A 17,412-nucleotide genomic window follows, 5' to 3' on the forward strand; every position below is an offset into this window, starting at 1 on the left:
TTCTTGTAATGTGTGCCTGCTTTGTTCTGCATCCTTTGAAGTCCTTGGCTAAGCTGTGCAAATAGTTTGTCTTGAAAGTTACTGGAGTACTTATTAGCATGTGTTCTATACACTGGTATTTCCATTTTGTGCTGGCATATTCATCTACATTCTTATTGTATTCAATCTGATTCCATATGCCCATATCATGTGACAACTACGCTTCTCCCAACAGTCTCTTTTATCCCTTCCTTCCCCCTCCTATCTGAGACTTAGTATCACTCTCGACTCTGCTTGTAGGAGGAGTGCTTTTACTAAAGCTTGGTGTGTGCTAACAGTGTGCACTAAATGCTAAGACCATTTTATACCTATGGGCATCTTAATGTTTAGGGATCCTTTTACCATGCTGCGGTAAAACAGGCCCAGTGCTAGCGATGGGGGGGCCATTTTTGCCACATGCTGAGGCCTTTTCTACCTCTTTGTAACATTGGCCCAAAACTTTTGAACTCTACCACTTGCATTTTAGAATTGAACATTCATTCCCTAAATTTAAAAAGTTGATCAAAACCTGGCTATTTCAACAAGCATTTGGGGCCAACATTGTCGCTCACTATTCCAAGTCACATAACCTGCTCTATTTCTGTTTTCTTGTTTTCTGTCAACTAGATTTTTGATTATAAACCACATGCATCCTATGATGCAAGTGAAAAATTGTAGTGGGATAACATTATTTTGACATGAAAGAATTAAAGTACATGTTGTACAGTTCCACAACTAATACAGTAAAAAAATTTTTTCTAGGCTCCTTATGTAATTTGGATATTCTCTCAGTTGGGATTTAAGCGAGTAGGACCTTATGAGAATCTCTTTAAAGGAACTTCATAAAGCATTGTAAGTACATATAGTTTCTTAAGAAATATTTTTCCTTTTATACATTAAACCACATATTTGAATTTGGTTAACAGCATTAGTTAAAGTAATTTCATGCTGACAAAGTGTATGGCGTTTCTTTTGTAAACTCAACAACAACATTGGAAGATGTATCTTTTCATTGATTATCTCTTTAAAACTTGAGATACAGAATTAACTTTTTAGGATAGGTAGATTTCATATCTGTTAAAATGACTGACTCCATGGCAGCACTATGTGGTCTCACTTAAAAGACCTGTTTTCAATTCCTATGTCCCCAGCTGCTGCTTCCTTTGTTAGCTGGAGATACCTCCACAGGCCCTGGGAGGTAGGATGTCCAAGTCTTCATGCAACAATGACACCTAGCGAACAGACTTGAGATCCATTGTTATTAGGTTCTGGAGGGAGCCATGGTTTATGACCCCAGTCTGAGGACTGTTATTGTAATGGCTGGGCTGCATTCAGAGGGAAAAATTATTATAGAGTGAACAAAAATCCCAGGGTAGGAGTGAGTAAAACGTTTATGGTGCTGTAGAGCAACTGAAGCTAGTTCTAATGGAGCTGGGAGTCAAAAGCATTAGAATGATCCTGGCAGACCTCCCCACTAAAAAGCAGTAATATATTATTTTTAATTGCAGGACCGTTATTGATATGTTTATATTTCTAATATTTATTTGTAATGTATCTGAAAGTAGGTCACCTATTTAAATAGCTCTAATTGCATGCCCTTATAGTAAACATTTGTTGAATATCAAATTAGAGGGGTTTAAGTTTTTTTTAATCATCATTACATCTGCATATGTGGCACATCACAGCCAATGATGACTGGTTTTAACTCCATTGATTTGGATCCTACCCAAATTCCTGGGAGTCAGAGAGATATCTGTGCAAAACATATGTTGTTCCGAGTAGGGTAACTTTTAACAAGACTGATGGGGTTATGTCTGTTTAATTTTAAATTTCCAAGTATTTGGGGACTCCAATTGGTATTGTTCCAAGAGTTCTAATCAGAATTGGGTTTTTGCTCCAAAGTTTTCAGTTTGTAAATCATATATTTTGTTGTTTTTTCACAGTTGGTTTTCATCAATTCTGTATTCCTTTTCTTCCTGCTAGACCAGGCCAGAAGAATGGGTTGTGTCCCACTGTCAGATAGAGGTAGAGAATCTGTATCACCGGTATAAGGGTAGGGTGCACTCTGGAAACGCTATTTCTCTACCTTCAGTAGATGGTGTAGACCAGGTTGGTGGAGTAATATTGGTGTGTGGGCCTGACTCCAAGTGCTGCAGACCATGGTTTCCAGTTGTTGTAGTCGAGTCCCTTGGCCATCTGCTTCTAGGTTTTGAATTTTGATGGTTCGAATTTTGATCCTTGACCCTCAGTCGAGTGGATGGTGCATTTTGTCCTTCCAGGGCCCCGAGCCTAGCCCGTAGGCTTGTGCTTGGCGCGGGTGGCTGCCAGAAGGAGGGGGAGGGGTATGTGTTGGTAACCATCTCCCCCCCCCCCCCCCCCCCCCCCCCAGCCTTTGCAGGGCCTCAGAATTACATTTTAAAAAAGGTCTGCTTTCTGTGGGATTTAATTTCCCTGGTGTTAGGGGAAATAGTTATTAAAAAAAAAAAGATTAGTAAGAGAATGCAGAGAACTACAGCTGTTGGTTATGGGGCAGTTTAGACTGGAAAGCCAGGTTCTATCAGTGGGGAGAGGCATAAAATCTTTCCCGCACTCCTAAGGGTTGAGTCGGCAGTCACTGGGAGAAAATGGGGATGCCTGAAGTGTGCAGGGCCTGTGGGAACTGGCAGTAGAGCAATACTTCCAGTTCTTTCTGCCTCTGTTGTGATGGGGCTGGTTCCAGGCAGCCCCCGAGTGAGCCTGGGGAGCGCATGGATGGCATTCGCAGCAATGCCATGACTCCTTTTGAGGGCCCAATCTCAGCAGCAACAATGGCCAGTTGGAGGAGCAGGATGACCTTGAGACACAGACTAAGCATAGGATGCATGCAGCAGTTGCTACCAGCACATAGGGGTCCTGAGATTACACTGGGTTAGTGTGATTTTGGAGTTGGTGAAACTGGTCCTGACATGCCTCCAGGTATCTGGAGAGAAAGACTCTTGGCAGTGGTGGTGATTCCCCAAACCTCAGGGCCTTTGGGAGGCTCATCTTGTACCTCAAAAGATTGAGGTGGTTGAGTGGGGAATCAGAAGTTGATAGGATCCTGGCTCTACTTGTGGCAGATTGGGAGGACTCATAGGTTCCGGAGGAAGGCTCCAAAGACTTCTTGGGGGAGGCTGGCTCCCTAGGTGAGGGGCGATCTCTCTTCAGAGGATCCCATATGTTCCCCATGCAGCAGACTTTGATGGAAACCCCATCCTGGAAGGTCTTCAGAAGCTACTGAAGGCATAGAACCTTTCTCAGATGGTGCTGGCTGAGTGGGAATCGCTAGACAAAATCCTGAAGGGTACCAGTTTTTCAGGCACCCAAGAGTGGACCCTCTGGTTATAGTTGTGACAAAAACAGACCATGATTTTGGACAAGGGAAGCTCAGCTCTTGAAAACAGTCACTATCATAGGGTAGAGCATCTACTTAGGCATTTTGAGCTTTGGTAATGTGTTCAGGCTTCTGTGTGAGGGGGCTATGTGACCCAGGTGCTGTTGAGATGGGTTCAGTGAATGCTAGAGTCTCTGGAGGTGGCTCATTTGGAGTTGGGGTTAGCCTTCCAGGTGGACTTTATGACCTGGTCTGCATTTCCTCCTGGCCAGTGCCATCTATGGTTGTGACCTCTAGATGGCTCTGGCTCCACCACTGGGCAGCGAACCTGGCTTCTCAGTCTCACCTCCAGGAAGCTCCCATTCCAGGCACAGTTGCTGTTCAGAGAGAATTTGGAAAAGCTGCTGAAGGACCTGGGAGAAGCCAGACCCCAGCATCTCTCAGAGGACTGCCCTAAGGCATTGGAAGTGCATGGTGGGGGCTAGGTCTCACCCCAAGGACGAGGGCATTATTGTCTGGGTAGATGGGTAATGACCCCTTCCACAGGTGCCAAAGCACAGAAGAGTTTTTTTTTTTTTTTTTTTTTTTTGAGTGGTAAGATCATTTGGTGACCCTGGGGTCCCCTCCTCCTAAGCAGGAAGTGTAAAGGCCTTGAATGAGGGAACAAGGAGGCAAGTACTTCCACTTACCCTGAGTGGACCTTCATTATCTCAGATCAGTGAATACTGGAGGTGGTTCAGCACATGTATGTGCAGGTGCCCATGAGTCTTATTTCACATGGCGATCCTCCTGTGGCTTATCTCCCAAAAAAGGCTGTGTGATCCACTCTCCAAAGGTTGCTTCATCTGGAGGTGGCTTCTTTCACTCAGTCTTGGATTTCATTCCTCTCTGATTGTCCTATCCTTTCAGATGGAGACTTTGCACTCCATGATCATGTCGGTCAGACCAGGAGCGCTTCCTCCATTTCAGTATCTTTGGCAATTATTTTAAATTCAAGGCATTGCCCTTTGACCTAACCATGTTGCCCCATATCTTCTCCAAGGTCATGATGGTTGTGGCAGCTCACCAGCGCAAGCAGGGTATTTGGATTCATCCCAACTTAGATGACTGCTCATTTGAGCAGACTCTGCAGAGCCCAAGATAGCTATGGTGTTTAAAATGTATTAAAAAAAAAATTAAACAAGTTCCTGGAGGAAAAGTCTATAGTCTGTTATTTAGATGGACATAGGGGAAGCCACTGCTTGCCCTGGGATTGGTTGCATGGAATGTTGCTACTGATTGGTTTTCTGCCAGGTACTTGTGATGTGGATTGGCCACTGTTGGAAGCAGGATACTGGGCTAGATGGACCATTGGTCTGACCCAGTATGGCTGTTCTTATGTACTGGAATTCCTTGGTTGAGTAGTGAACCTGGCCAAGAGTCATCTGGAATTTCTGTGTTTAGACATGAGGCAAGGTGGTGTGCTCCTTCCAGGGGGGCAGCTGTTCAAATTGCAGACTTAAGAGAGCCCTCTGCCCTTAACGTGCCACTCTGGTGTAGGACTACTTTCGGTTGTCGTCATTGCAGTGATGCTGGAGGTGGTGCCATGGGTGAGAGTCCACATTCACCCACTGCAGGGTCCTCCTCCTTGGGAAAGCTCCACTGAATCCTTCCTATTTGGGTGGTGGTGATTATAATGCGTGTTTTGTCCATCCGGGGAGCCCATTGCCTTGATCGATCCATTTAGGGCCTTACCATGCTTTTGGTGGTACACATTGTGGGGTCAGACAATGCACTAGTGAACTTTCTCAAGACAAAATGTTCTAGATCCTGGAGAGTGGGAACTTGGTCCCTCGACCTTCCAGCTGTTAGTGAATTACTGGGGTCATCCATGCTATGACGTGATGCTCTTGTTAAACGCTAAGAGTTCCCTGTTCTTTGGTCACAGGAGAGAGTTTGGGTTTGCCAACATTGATGCAGTCATACAACCAAGGCCATGAGAACCCCTGTACATGTTTCTACCCTGGCCTTTAATAGGTAGGGTCATCCCTTTTTCTGGTGATCCTAGTGGCCCTAGACTGGTTCCAATGGCCCTGCTTTGTGGTGGGGCCTTCACTTCTCCTGTGGGGGCTGTTGATACAGGGTCCAGATTCCATCTGTCTTATGGCTTGAGAGGCCGTGTTTGAGGAACAAAGAGTAACCCCCCCCCCCCCCCCCCCCCTATGATTGCCACAGTGCTGGCCTAACAATCTTCTACATATTTAGATCATGTACATGTGTGGAGAGGTTTTGAGGGGTGGTTTGCCGAGTATGACCTGTCTCCCTGGTGAACAGATCTGGTCTCCATCCTGGATTTCGTGCAGTTAGGGTTAGATCATGGTCTGGCCATCAACTCCCTGAAGGTCACAAGGCTCTCTTAGGTCTGAGCATCAGCCGAGTATTATCCCTTCTTTTTCTTGGTGATTTTCCCCTTTTTACATCACCATAAAGCTGTTTGATTTAGCCATGGCTGTTTTCCCTTCTTGTCATCCATCGAAGGTTCCTAGTGGCTTTATCGCTGTGCTTAGTGCAATTGGACCATCTCTGGGGCTGTTACCCATTCCCGTTGTATCTAGTGTTTGGGGCCAGACCATAATTCTTCAATTGTATTCTGTGTTTGTATATGCAAAAAAGAAAACAGTCCAGATGGCTCAAAAAGGTTTTTGGAGCCAGGTCCGAGTTGTCGACATCTGCATCACCGTCTGCTCCTGCATCAGCCCCTATGGCTACTAGACGTCCACTTCTATTGTCTGATAGAGGTCTAGTAGCCATAGGGGCTGATGCAGAGCCCCTGGGACTGGTCAGCATCAGACCCGACACTAAAGAGACAGGAGGATTTAATGTCATCCTTGTCACTGAGGGATGTCGATGCTCAGCATTGGACGAAGGCCAAGTAGCATAAGCATCGTTTCCTCCTTGACATATTGTGCTGGGAGCACTGGGGTACTGAGGTAATCGGTACCTGAGAAGTGTTGGTGCTGGGAGGAGGGTTCCCCCTCTTTTTGAAGAGGTGCCTTCACAAAAGTTCTCAAAGTGACCTGGACCTGGTACCCGAGTCAGCACCGACAGTTCAGCAGGCTGTATCCCAACTGAAGCCTCAGCCTTTACCAATGTCGTCCCTCGATGAGTGGATCTGGGCCGTGCTCCAAGAGCACTTGGGGCTTCTACAGCAGAGTTCATTGGCATTGGGGGTGCTTGCACCAGCCACGACTCTCATGGCCTTCATCCTGTGGTGCAGATACAGAAAGTGAAAGTGCCTTGGTGCTTTGTAGCTTTTACTATATGAGACGTGGTGTAAGGAATAATATATTGTAGAGGAATATATTCGAGTTATTCCCCAAGTTTTCCATGTCATCACTGTGACCCCTGACGCAGGTGCTAGTCACCGAAACACGGCCCGTGTCGGGTCTTTTTGTCAAGGCTCATTCATTAAGGAACTGTGTTCCATTTTTAAAGGCCCGTGGTGCTGTTTTTTTTGTTTGGACTTTAGTTTGTACTTCGTTCCCTCTCTTTTGTTATATCCTTCATCCTGTGGTGGTCACAGATGATGCCGCTGTGTGTGGTATTGGCATCGACAGCTGCCCATGTGGGTACCCTTTGATGTCAGTGGAGGAATCTTTGCTGGAGTTGAGAGGACAGCCTATATTTCTGCACCATTTCAAGCAGGGACATGGTTCCTTGTACCTGAGGCAGGCACGGTCTCGGCTCTCCCATGAATGGCTTTTTGCTGATCTTGATATGGACTGCTCATGGGTGTCTCATGATGGTCCAAGGTAATTCTTGGAGGAGTCCTATGGTATTCCATCAGACCCCTCCCCACCAGAAGAGAGACAAAAATCTCTACCGTAGAGTCTCTCCTTCCCTGCTTTTGTGAAGGAGATGGCAGCTGCTATCCCAGATACGTTGGAGTTGGAGGATGAACCCAGGTCTGAGATGTTTGAGATCCTGGACATATTTATAGAGAGACACCTTTCTCCCCCACCTCTGCTGCTTTTTGGCAGGGAGACGGCAGTGACGTGCTGGGGCTCTGGGTAAGAAACAAACCGAAAAGGTCAGGGCATGGATTAGGGAGATCAGCAGCAGGAGGGAGCTGCTTTCTTCCCCCCACTGATTGTCAGAGCTGCCCCCGACTGGCTGTGCTCCGTGGAGCTGTGAGAAAGAGCTCAGCTGCATGGGATTCCACTGTTTACAGCTGCTCCAGACCTCCCGGTAAATGTTGCCTAGAGAGGCTGTGACTGTCCCTTTTCAGAAGATATTGTATGATGTTCAGGTGAAGAATTGAGTCCCTTCTGTTTGTCCCTATGTTCTCTAAAAAAAAAAAAAAAATTTGACACCATGTATCAGATTCAGAGTTCACCTGGGTTTGATAAACCACAGTTGTGTCATCATTCTCTGGTGGTGGAATCCACACTCACAGGCTAGAAGTTCTAGTGACTTTGCTTCAGTGCCCCCAGGCAGTATTTGTAAATTTAAAAAAAAAACAGGTGAAATTGTATTCATATATAATTTTTTTTCCTTGAGTTTTTCTAGACCAGTCTAGGACCTACTTTAGAAGACTAGGAGCGTTAGTAATATTGTTTGCTCTCTTCAGCCTGATAGTGTACAAAGTTCCTTGTTAAGAAGTGGTTAATTTGATTTTCAGTGGTTTCCTACAGGTTTGTGTTTGAGCATGTAGGTGGTATAAAGCTGTTTTTGACATTAGCATTCTGAGGGATTCCAGAGTGCAGCAGATTTTATACCGATGTTCAGTGCTTTTTTTGTAGAAAAAAAGGTGCCGGTACTCATTATGGGTGGTGCCACCCCTATTATAGCCAAACCCACATTAGCTACACCCCTTTTACTAGCCATGGCGCATATAAACAGACATCATTGAAAATATTATACTAATAAAGGAGAAAAAATAATGTGATTTTTTTCATTATAAATAATTTCTATAAGCTGTTACAGCTCCAGTATACCCAGTGCAAAATAGGTCAAATTCCGAACACTAAAATGAAAATAAAATGATTTTTTTTCTACCTTTGTTGTCTGGTGACTTTGTTTTTCTATCCATATTGGTCCCAGTCTCTGATTCTGCTGCTCTCTATCTGTTCTCTTAACTCCATTTCCAGGGCTTCCTTTCCATTTATGTCTTTACTTTCCTCCTTTCTTCTTCTTTTGTTGCCCTGCATCCATAAGTAAAAGCTGGGTCCTCCTCCATGGAATTGACTGGAGGAGGTATAACGTGGATCCAGCTTTTGCCTATTTTCTCCATTCATGTGCAGTTTTTCTCCTCTTCCCTTTCCCTCATCTCCATCCATGTGCATCTTCTTTTTTTCTTTCCTCCCCTCCATCCATGTCCAGCTAGCGTCGGACTCAGAAGCGAACGGTCATAGCTTCCCTCTGCGAGTCTCGCCTATGCGTAAACAGGAAGTTGTAGGCGGGACTCGCAGAGGGAAGCTACGACGCTGCTAGCCAATCGCTGCCTGCACCGTTCGCTTCTGAGTCCGACGCTGGCTGCAGGCAGTGAAGGAGGATGGCTGGGGGACGAAGAATCGCTGGATATGGGAGAGATGAGGGCAGGGGAGAGACGGAGAATCGCTGCACTTCGATGGGAGGGCAGGGGAGAGGCAGAGAATCACTGGATATCATGGGAGGGGAGGACAGGAGGAGAAAAAGGTGCCGGTACGCTGTACCATTGCGTACCGGCACAAAAAAAACACTGCCGATGTTACTGGAAGTCTTCAAATTTTCCACCTCCATTTTCTGTTCTAGGGGGAGACAACCCATTTGTCTGGACTCACGGAAAGAAAATTAGTGGGAATGAATAAATTTCACCATTACCAGGTGTTGGCACATCTGTAAACCATACATTTTTCTTTCTTACTGTGATGTCAGGATTTTTGTGCTCCAAATGCCTATTGTGTATTAAAGTTCCCCAAAATCTTTACCTGCTCATTGTCTATAGCGGGTAATATCGCAATAATCGTTTGCCACCATACTTTTTACAGATATGAATTAGGCCACTCTATTATGGCATTGTTTATAGTCACTTAGGACTATTTTGCTACAGGCGGTGGGTGGTCTATAGTTACATCTTTTGTTTTGCATAACTAACACTTGCTGTCATTTGAAATGTGCTTCTATCTTAGCTTTCATAAATTCATTTGTAATGCCTGTTCTTGGGCTGCTTCAGTTTTCAGCCACTGCCATGATTGGTTTTTTGATCAATATCTTTATGTATTGGCTAAGCAGTGGCTTGGCTTTCAAGCTGTTAAACCTATGTTCTGTTTTTATTTTCAATTTCAGTGTTTTCTTCATTTTTTTTCTTTGCAAACTTCAATTAATATGGACTCCGTTTTTTGTAATAGTCATTCAGGCCATGCTTTTCTTCCACAGTTTTTCACATGAAAGGCCTTTGCCTCTTGTTTCTTGGTATATGTAGGCACTTATTTTAGAAGTGCTATTCATACTGTATTTTAGACATCCATAAACAGCCATTTAGATGTTCATAATGTGTAACTGTCTAAATCCCAATTTTTACAAAGCTGTGATATGAAAGTAGAACGTTCATATGGCAGAGGGCATGGTCTAGGTGTGTTTTGGGTAGGATTAGGGTGAGCCCAAAAAAGATATTTATTTCCCATTTCTGTATCCATTCTGTGGATGAATGGGATTTAGATCTGATGCCCAGAGCGTCCATATTTCAGAATGTGACCCCTGAGGCAGGCATTTCTCAACGCCGAAACACGGACCGTGTTGGGTCCTTTGTGTCCAAGCAGCAAATAAAGTACTTTTTAAAGCACCATCCTCTGTGTTGGATTGTTTTTTGGCCACCCTCTACTCCTGTATCCTTGTTTCTAAAATGGTCAACGTTTATGTTGCCATTTCATAACCTAGATATTCATGTGCTGCCACAGAGATGTTCTTGTATTGCCCTGAAAATGGGCTTACTTTTATATGTAGCCAGCCAGCGCATAAACTTGCATTTTTTCCATGTATTTTAGAGCAGACTCTACGTAGGCAGATCCTGTTCAAAGATAGTAGATAGGTTCTGATTTAGACATCTCAATTTCTGTTTGTACGTCCTGTCTAAATGCTGCACATAATCTATTGATATCACTTCATGAGTATAGGGCATGATTTATTGTCTTCAATTTTCTGGGTTGTTCAGATTTATCTAAATCACCTTGTGTTCATTCTGCAACTCCAGCAGTATCCTGATGACTGGAATTGCCAAGTATTAATAGCTTTAATTACCTCCACTTAACTTTGACTTAAAAAATTTCCAAAAACATTTGATGTAGTTGAGCTAGTGTTCATTTTGATCTGGTCATGTAGCAAATCTGAGTCCTTTATAATTCTAGATGCTTATATTTTCCTTCTGTTGCTAGTTGTTTAGTGAGACTTCCATTCATTATTTGTAAACCATCTTCTGTGATTTTGCTTATTTTAATTGTCAGTGTTGCACATCGTCTAAACCAAATTTCATTTTTATGTCTTTACTAAAGATGTGAACTGTGTTGAGCAAAGATTGTTTCAGCTTTTAATTTATCATAGGTTTTTAGGTCAGCTATAGAGATTAAATGGGTTATTTTTTTTTTTAATAAAGTTGGTGCATACAGTAGTTTAATTTAGTATGTTAGTAACGTATTGCCAGTACAGCTAGCAGAGGTGGTAGTGATTCTCTTTGGAATATATTTTGTCTGATCTTGACTTCACCCAGCTCTTCATTTACCACCAGATTTGTCTTCCTGGAGACCATTGTTTTTAGACATTTTCAGATACTTCAAAAATTTCTAGACATTTTTGGGGGTGCTAGCCTATAACTGGGTGCGCTTAGTACCAATTCTATAACAGTACTTAGGTATGCCTAAGCTGTTATAGAATGCTAGTGCAAAACTACATTGCTGTACTGAAATTTGGGCACCCCCACTTACAACAGCACAAGTTGCGTGTGTCGCTTGCCAACATGCTCATGGCCCGACCATACTCCACCCCATATGTATGCGCTTTCACTGTTATGAGATAAGCAATTTTGGCATCTTGTACAACTACCAAGGATATTTCTGTGTACTTCTAAATGTCTTCCAACAACTTTATTCAGATCAGAATGTTGGGGTACAGTCTCATACTTTTTGAGTTGGGTGGTCTCCGATTACCAAAACTAACAGAAGGGGATTTAGAATTAAATAGTCCTATAACAGCAGGTAAGATTAAGCAAGTAATCAGCTTCTTTAAGCTGTACAAGGCGGCAGGCCCTTATAGCTAATTTAAATGAATTTTATAAAATTTTGGAAATGCAGCTGTCTCCTATGTTTGAGCTATAATTTGCACAAGTGATTCAACAAGGTACTTTTCCATCAAATACTAATCATGCTCTAATTATTTTAATATCAAAGCCGGGTAAGGATCATAAATATATGGCTACCTATTGGCCTAATTCCCTGCTCAAGTGAAAGACTGTAGACTCTGCCTGGTTGTTTCATCTGAGGCCCTCTACGCTGGTATTACTCCAAAAGATGCCACAATCCAGAGGTTGTCGCATTTGCTGTTTGTAGATGACCTGAAAGTCTACAGTTCCAGTGACCAGCAATTAGAGAAACAGATTGTATGGTGAAAAGCTTTTCAGATAACATCAAGATGACTTTTGGAGACTAAAACTGATATTGAAGAGCACATTACATCACAGAATAAGATACAGGCTATTAACTGGAACTTCCTGCACACTGGTATAGCTTTGGTATTGTATACTAGCTTCTTAAAGACCTTGGACAGCTAGATATGCAAATGAACTCCTCCATGCCCAGGGTCATCTATAAGAATCGGTGTATGCCTAAACTACATTCCTAAATCTGAAGGAGGGGTGGGTCTCGGATAAATTAGATTACACTTATTGAGCCCTCCAGACTTTTCTAATGGCATCATGAGATACCAGTGAACAAAAGGTGTTGACACATATGAAAGAACTTCCAGAATCCACTTCCATCATTACACTTGGACAAGCATTCTGAGAAGTAGAAAGAATGGATGAAAATCTAATACAGAAAGGGAAAGAAGCAATAGAATTTGCAAATGAAGAGGAGAAAACTTCAAGGAATTGGATCAGCAAGGGAGGAAAAAACATGGCAATTGCAAAAGTACAGAAGGAAATACAAATAGTTTCTCCGGGAACCATTTGTGGATCCACATCAGACACATGAATGGTCAAGGAGAGGCAAACTGAAACCTAAGGATGAGTGATTGATGGTTTTAGTACTTGACAGTGGATTACGGATAAGATGGTTTACAGCAAGCATAGAAAAAATTGGTGCAAAAGACATCTGTAGATTCTGTAAGAGCTAGAAACAGTTATTCATCTCGTGGCTGGCTATGAAGTGCTGAAGGCAGAAACATTTATACAGAAAGGCGCAACAAAGTGGTGCATCTCATTCATTGGAAACTCTGTAAGCATTACAGCATCAGTGTACAATCAGGTTGCCATGTAGTACATCAACAAGCAGGGGGGCACCGGATCTCACCCCCTATGTCAGGAAGCCATCAGGATGTGGCTTTGGGCTCGCTGTTACGGCATGTTTCTCCAAGCCACTTATCTGGCAGGCATACGTAGTCTGGCCGACAGCTTGAGCAGGATAATGGAACCTCACGAGTGGTTGCTCAACTCGAGTGTCGTATGCAAGATCTTCTGAGTGGGGCACCCCCTTGGTGGATCTTTTTGCCACTCAGGTCAATCACAAGGTCCCTCAATTTTGTTCCAGACTTCAGGCCCACGACAGACTAGAGTCGGATGCCTTTCTCCCATTGGGGGAAGGGCCTTCTGTACGCATATCCTCCCATACCTCTGGTGGGGAAGACTTAGCTGAAACTCAAGTAGGACCGCAGAACCATTATTCTGATTGCTCCTTTCTGGCCGCGTCAGATTTGGTTCCCTCTTCTTCTGGAGTTGTCCTCTGAAGAACCGTGGAGATTTGGACTGTTTTCCAACCCACATATCTCAGAACGGGGGGGGGGGGGGGGGGGGGGGGGGCGCTTCTGCATCTCAACCTCCGGTGTCTTGCTCTCACAGCCTGGATTTGAGAGCATAGAATTCGCTTCCTTAGGTCTCTCTGAGGGCGTCTCCCGGGTTTTGCTTGCTTCCAGGAAAGGTTCCACGAAGAGGTGCTACTTTTTCAAATGGAGGAGGTTTGCCGTCTGGTGTGATAGCAAGGCCTTAGATCCTCGCTCTTGTCCTACACGGTCCCTGCTTGAATAGCTTCTACACTTGTCAGTCTGGTCTCAAGACCAACTCCAAGAGTTCATCTTAGCGCAATTAGTGCTTATCATCAACATGTAGAGGGTAAGCCTATCTCTGGACAGCCTTTAGTTGTTCGCTTCATGCAAGGTTTGCGTTTGTCAAAGCCCCCTGTCAAACCTCCACCAGTGTCATGGGATCTCAACGTCGTTCTCACCCAGTTGATGAAAGCTCCTTTTGAGCCACTGGATTCCTGCCATCTAAAGTACTTGACCTGGAAGGTCATTTTCTTGGTGGCAGTTACTTCAGCTTGTAGAGTCAGTGAGCTCCAAGCCTTGGTAGTGCATGCTCCTTATCTCAAGTTTCATCACAACAGAGTAGTCCTCCGCACGCACCCTAAGTTCTTGCCGAAGGTGGTGTCGGAGTTCCGTCTGAACCAGTCACTTGTCTTGCCAACATTTTTTCCCCATCATACCGCCCTGCTGAACGTCAGTTGCACACCTTGGACTGTAAGAGAGCATTGGCCTTTTACGTGGAGCAGACAAGCACCTTCAGACCGCCCAAATGTTTGTTTCTTTTGATCCCAACAAAAGGAGTCGCAGTCGGGGAAACGTACCATTTCCAGTTGGCTAGCAGATTGCATTTCCTTCACTTATGCCCAAGCTGGGCTGACTCTTGAGAGTCATGTTACGGCCCATGGCAGCGTCTTTGGCTCACTTGAAGTTAGCCACTATAGAAGAGATTTGCAAGGCTGCGCCGTGGTCATCAATCCACACATTCACATCTCACTACTGCCTTCAGCAGGATATCCGACGCGACAGTCGGGTTGGGCAGTCGGTGCTGCAGAATCTGTTCGGTGTTTTAGAATCCAACTCCACCCCCCCCCCCCCCCGGCCCGTTTTTTTATTCTGTTCCAGGCTTCACTCTCAGATGTTCTGGTTTGTAGGTCAATACTTGTTATGTCCTTGCCACTGCGAGGCCCAATTGACCTTTCTTTGTTGTTTTGAGTGAGCCTGGGTGCTACGGATACCCCAATTGTGAGAACAAGCAGCCTGCTTGTCCTCGGAGAAAGCGAAGATACATACCTGAAGCAGGTATTCTCCAAGGACAGCAGGCTGCTTGTTCTCACAAACCGGCCCACCTCCCCTTTGGAGTTGTTCTTTAATTCTTGCTTTTCGATATAACTGAGCGGGTCTCTCGCGTGACGGGCGGGAAGATGGCCGCGCATCCCCCGCGCGCCAGAAGGTGTTCTCAAAGCTTTGAAGACTTTTTGCTTTGGAAAATTCCATTGTGGGGGCCACCATGGACGCCAACCCAATCGCGAGAACAATCAGCCTGCTGTCCTTGGAGAATACCTGCTACAGGTATGTATCTTCGCTTTAGGTGTGTAGTGCTCCATCTATGCGAATGCCTACTGGGAAAGTACACACCATCAAAACATGCTGCGTGCTTTTTTGCTAGTTTGTGTTTTGTCTCGGCGACAGTTTCTCTAAGTGGGTTAGTTTTGTGCACACCATGACTGGAATGAACCTTTGCTCCTAAGCCAGGGCATGCGGAGTATGATCTTAGTCTCAAATTTACTGCTAACGCTCACTGTTGTACTTGCATTGTAAAGGAGTGGGGGAGGGTGCTAGTGTTATGGATTTGATATACTACCTTTCTGTGGGTACAACCAAAGTGGTTTACATATACTATATGCAGGCACTTTTTCTGTCCCCGGTAGGCTCACTAATCTAAGTTTGTACTTGGAGCAATGGAAGGTTAATTGACTTGCCCGGGGTTCCAAGAAGTTGCAGTGGGAATTGAACCCAGCTCCTCAGGTTCTCAGCAGAGTTGATCAGCACCAAAAAGGTGTTAGCCTGCATTTTGTCAAAACCTTGCATGCAACCCTTATCCTGTTTCCAGAGTTTTGCAGGATACAGCAAAGCAAAGCTCACCACCTTCTGAAAGAGATTAATTCAGATAGGGGAAAGTTCTCTCCTCAGTGTCAATACTTTCAATGCTTTCGGAACTTGAAGATTGGGGTTTAAAGGAGGAACTGTAAGTTAGTGATAGGCTGATATCCTTAATACTTTAGCAAGTTTTAAATTACGGAAAAACTCAAAAAACACTAAGATGGAGTCAGCAGTCCAGCAGCAAGAGGGGTGCTATCCAGTCTTTTGCATTGAGTGTCACATGTATGATTATCTCCCAATTGGTGAGGTGTCATATGTGTGTGCCCGATGCAAAGAGCTCCTAGCTCTCAGAGAACGTGTCCGTTCCCTTGAGGCTAGAGTAGCAGACTTGATGGAGCTGAGGGAGACAGAGAGGTACATAGAGGAGACCTACAGGGATGTTGTAGAGAAGTTCCACCTCCAGTCAGGTAGCCCCTGTGCTACCTTGGAGGAGGGAGGTCTCCTAGAAGGAGAGCATCACCCTGGTGAAGTAGGAAGTACTCCTGTAGCCAGGACCTGCCCACCAGGGGATGTATTATCCTTTCGCACCGAGGATATATCTCCAAATGTTGCCCGGGAGGGAAAGGTTAGGACAGCTGTTGTACTTGGTGATTCGATCATTAGGCATATAGATAGCTGGGTGGCTGGTGGACGTGAGGATCGCCTGGTGACTTGCCTGCCTGGTGCGAAGGTGGCGGACCTCACGTGTCACCTAGATAGGATTCTAGATAGTGCTGGGGAGGAGTCCGCTGTCTTGGTACATGTGGGTACCAATGACATAGGAAAATGTGGGAGAGAGGTTCTGGAAGCAAAATTTAGGCTCTTAGGTAGAAAGCTGAAATCCAGATCCTCCAGGGTAGCATTTTCTGAAATGCTACCTGTGCCACGCGCAGGGCCCAAGAGACAGGCAGAGCTCCAGAGTCTCAATGCGTGGATGAGACGATGGTGCAGGGAGGAGGGCTTTAGATTTGTTAGGAACTGGGCAACATTCTGGGGAAGGGGGAGCCTATTCCGAAAGGATGGGCTCCATCTTAACCAGAGTGGGACCAGGCTGCTGGCATCGGCGTTTAAGAAGGAGATAGAGCAGCTTTTAAACTAGAAATGGGGGGAAGGCCGACAGTCGCTCAAAAGAGCATGGTTCGGGATAAGGTATCTTTCAAAGATATCACCATAACAGGGAAGATAGAGTATGCTGATAGTGAGGTTGCAAAAGAGATTGTAGTAGATCGGGTATCTTTAAATAATAATAAAAATCAGACAAAAGATTGCCAATTAATACTGTCAAGTACTAAGCATGATGTACTTAGGAACAACAAACATAGTTTGAAATGTCTATATGCGAATGCCAGGAGCCTAAGAAATAAGATGGGGGAGTTAGAATATATTGCACTAAATGAAAAATTAGATATAATAGGCATCTCTGAGACCTGGTGGAAGGAGGATAACCAGTGGGACACTGTCATACCGGGGTACAAATTATATCGTAGTGATAGGGTGAATCGGATTGGTGGAGGGGTAGCATTGTATATTAATGAGAGCCTTGAATCAAATAGATTGAAAATTCTGCAGGAAGCAAAACACTCCTTGGAATCACTGTGGATTGAAATTCCATGTGCAAAGGGGAAAAGGATAGTGATAGGAGTGTACTACCGTCCGCCTGGCCAGGACGAACAGACGGATGCGGAAATGTTAAAGGAAATCAGGGACGCAAACAAACTGGGCAACACAATAATAATGGGGGATTTCAATTACCCGCATATAGACTGGGTTAATGTAACATCTGTACACGCAAGGGACATAAGATTTCTTGATGAAATCAAGGACAGCTTCATGGAACAGCTAGTTCAGGAGCCGACAAGAGAAGGAAAAATACTAGACTT

At 44.6% G+C, this 17,412-nt stretch overlaps 1 protein-coding gene across 3 annotated transcripts in view; it reads left to right on the plus strand.

Annotated features, from left to right (window-relative positions):
- The window catches only part of ST3GAL6 (ST3 beta-galactoside alpha-2,3-sialyltransferase 6), a 176,651-nt gene that overhangs the window by 33,481 nt on the left and 125,758 nt on the right, over positions 1–17,412 (plus strand). The window contains exon 3 of one of the 3 annotated variants that reach the window (XM_030204042.1): positions 781–870. The exons of the other annotated variants lie outside the window; for them this stretch is intronic. The gene's annotated coding sequence lies outside the window, so the exon portion shown is untranslated. The remainder of the gene's footprint in view (positions 1–780; positions 871–17,412) is intronic. 3 annotated transcript variants of the gene reach the window in all.

Source organism: Microcaecilia unicolor, chromosome 5, assembly GCF_901765095.1.
Source record: "Microcaecilia unicolor chromosome 5, aMicUni1.1, whole genome shotgun sequence".
Classification (NCBI taxonomy): Eukaryota; Metazoa; Chordata; class Amphibia; order Gymnophiona; family Siphonopidae; genus Microcaecilia; species Microcaecilia unicolor.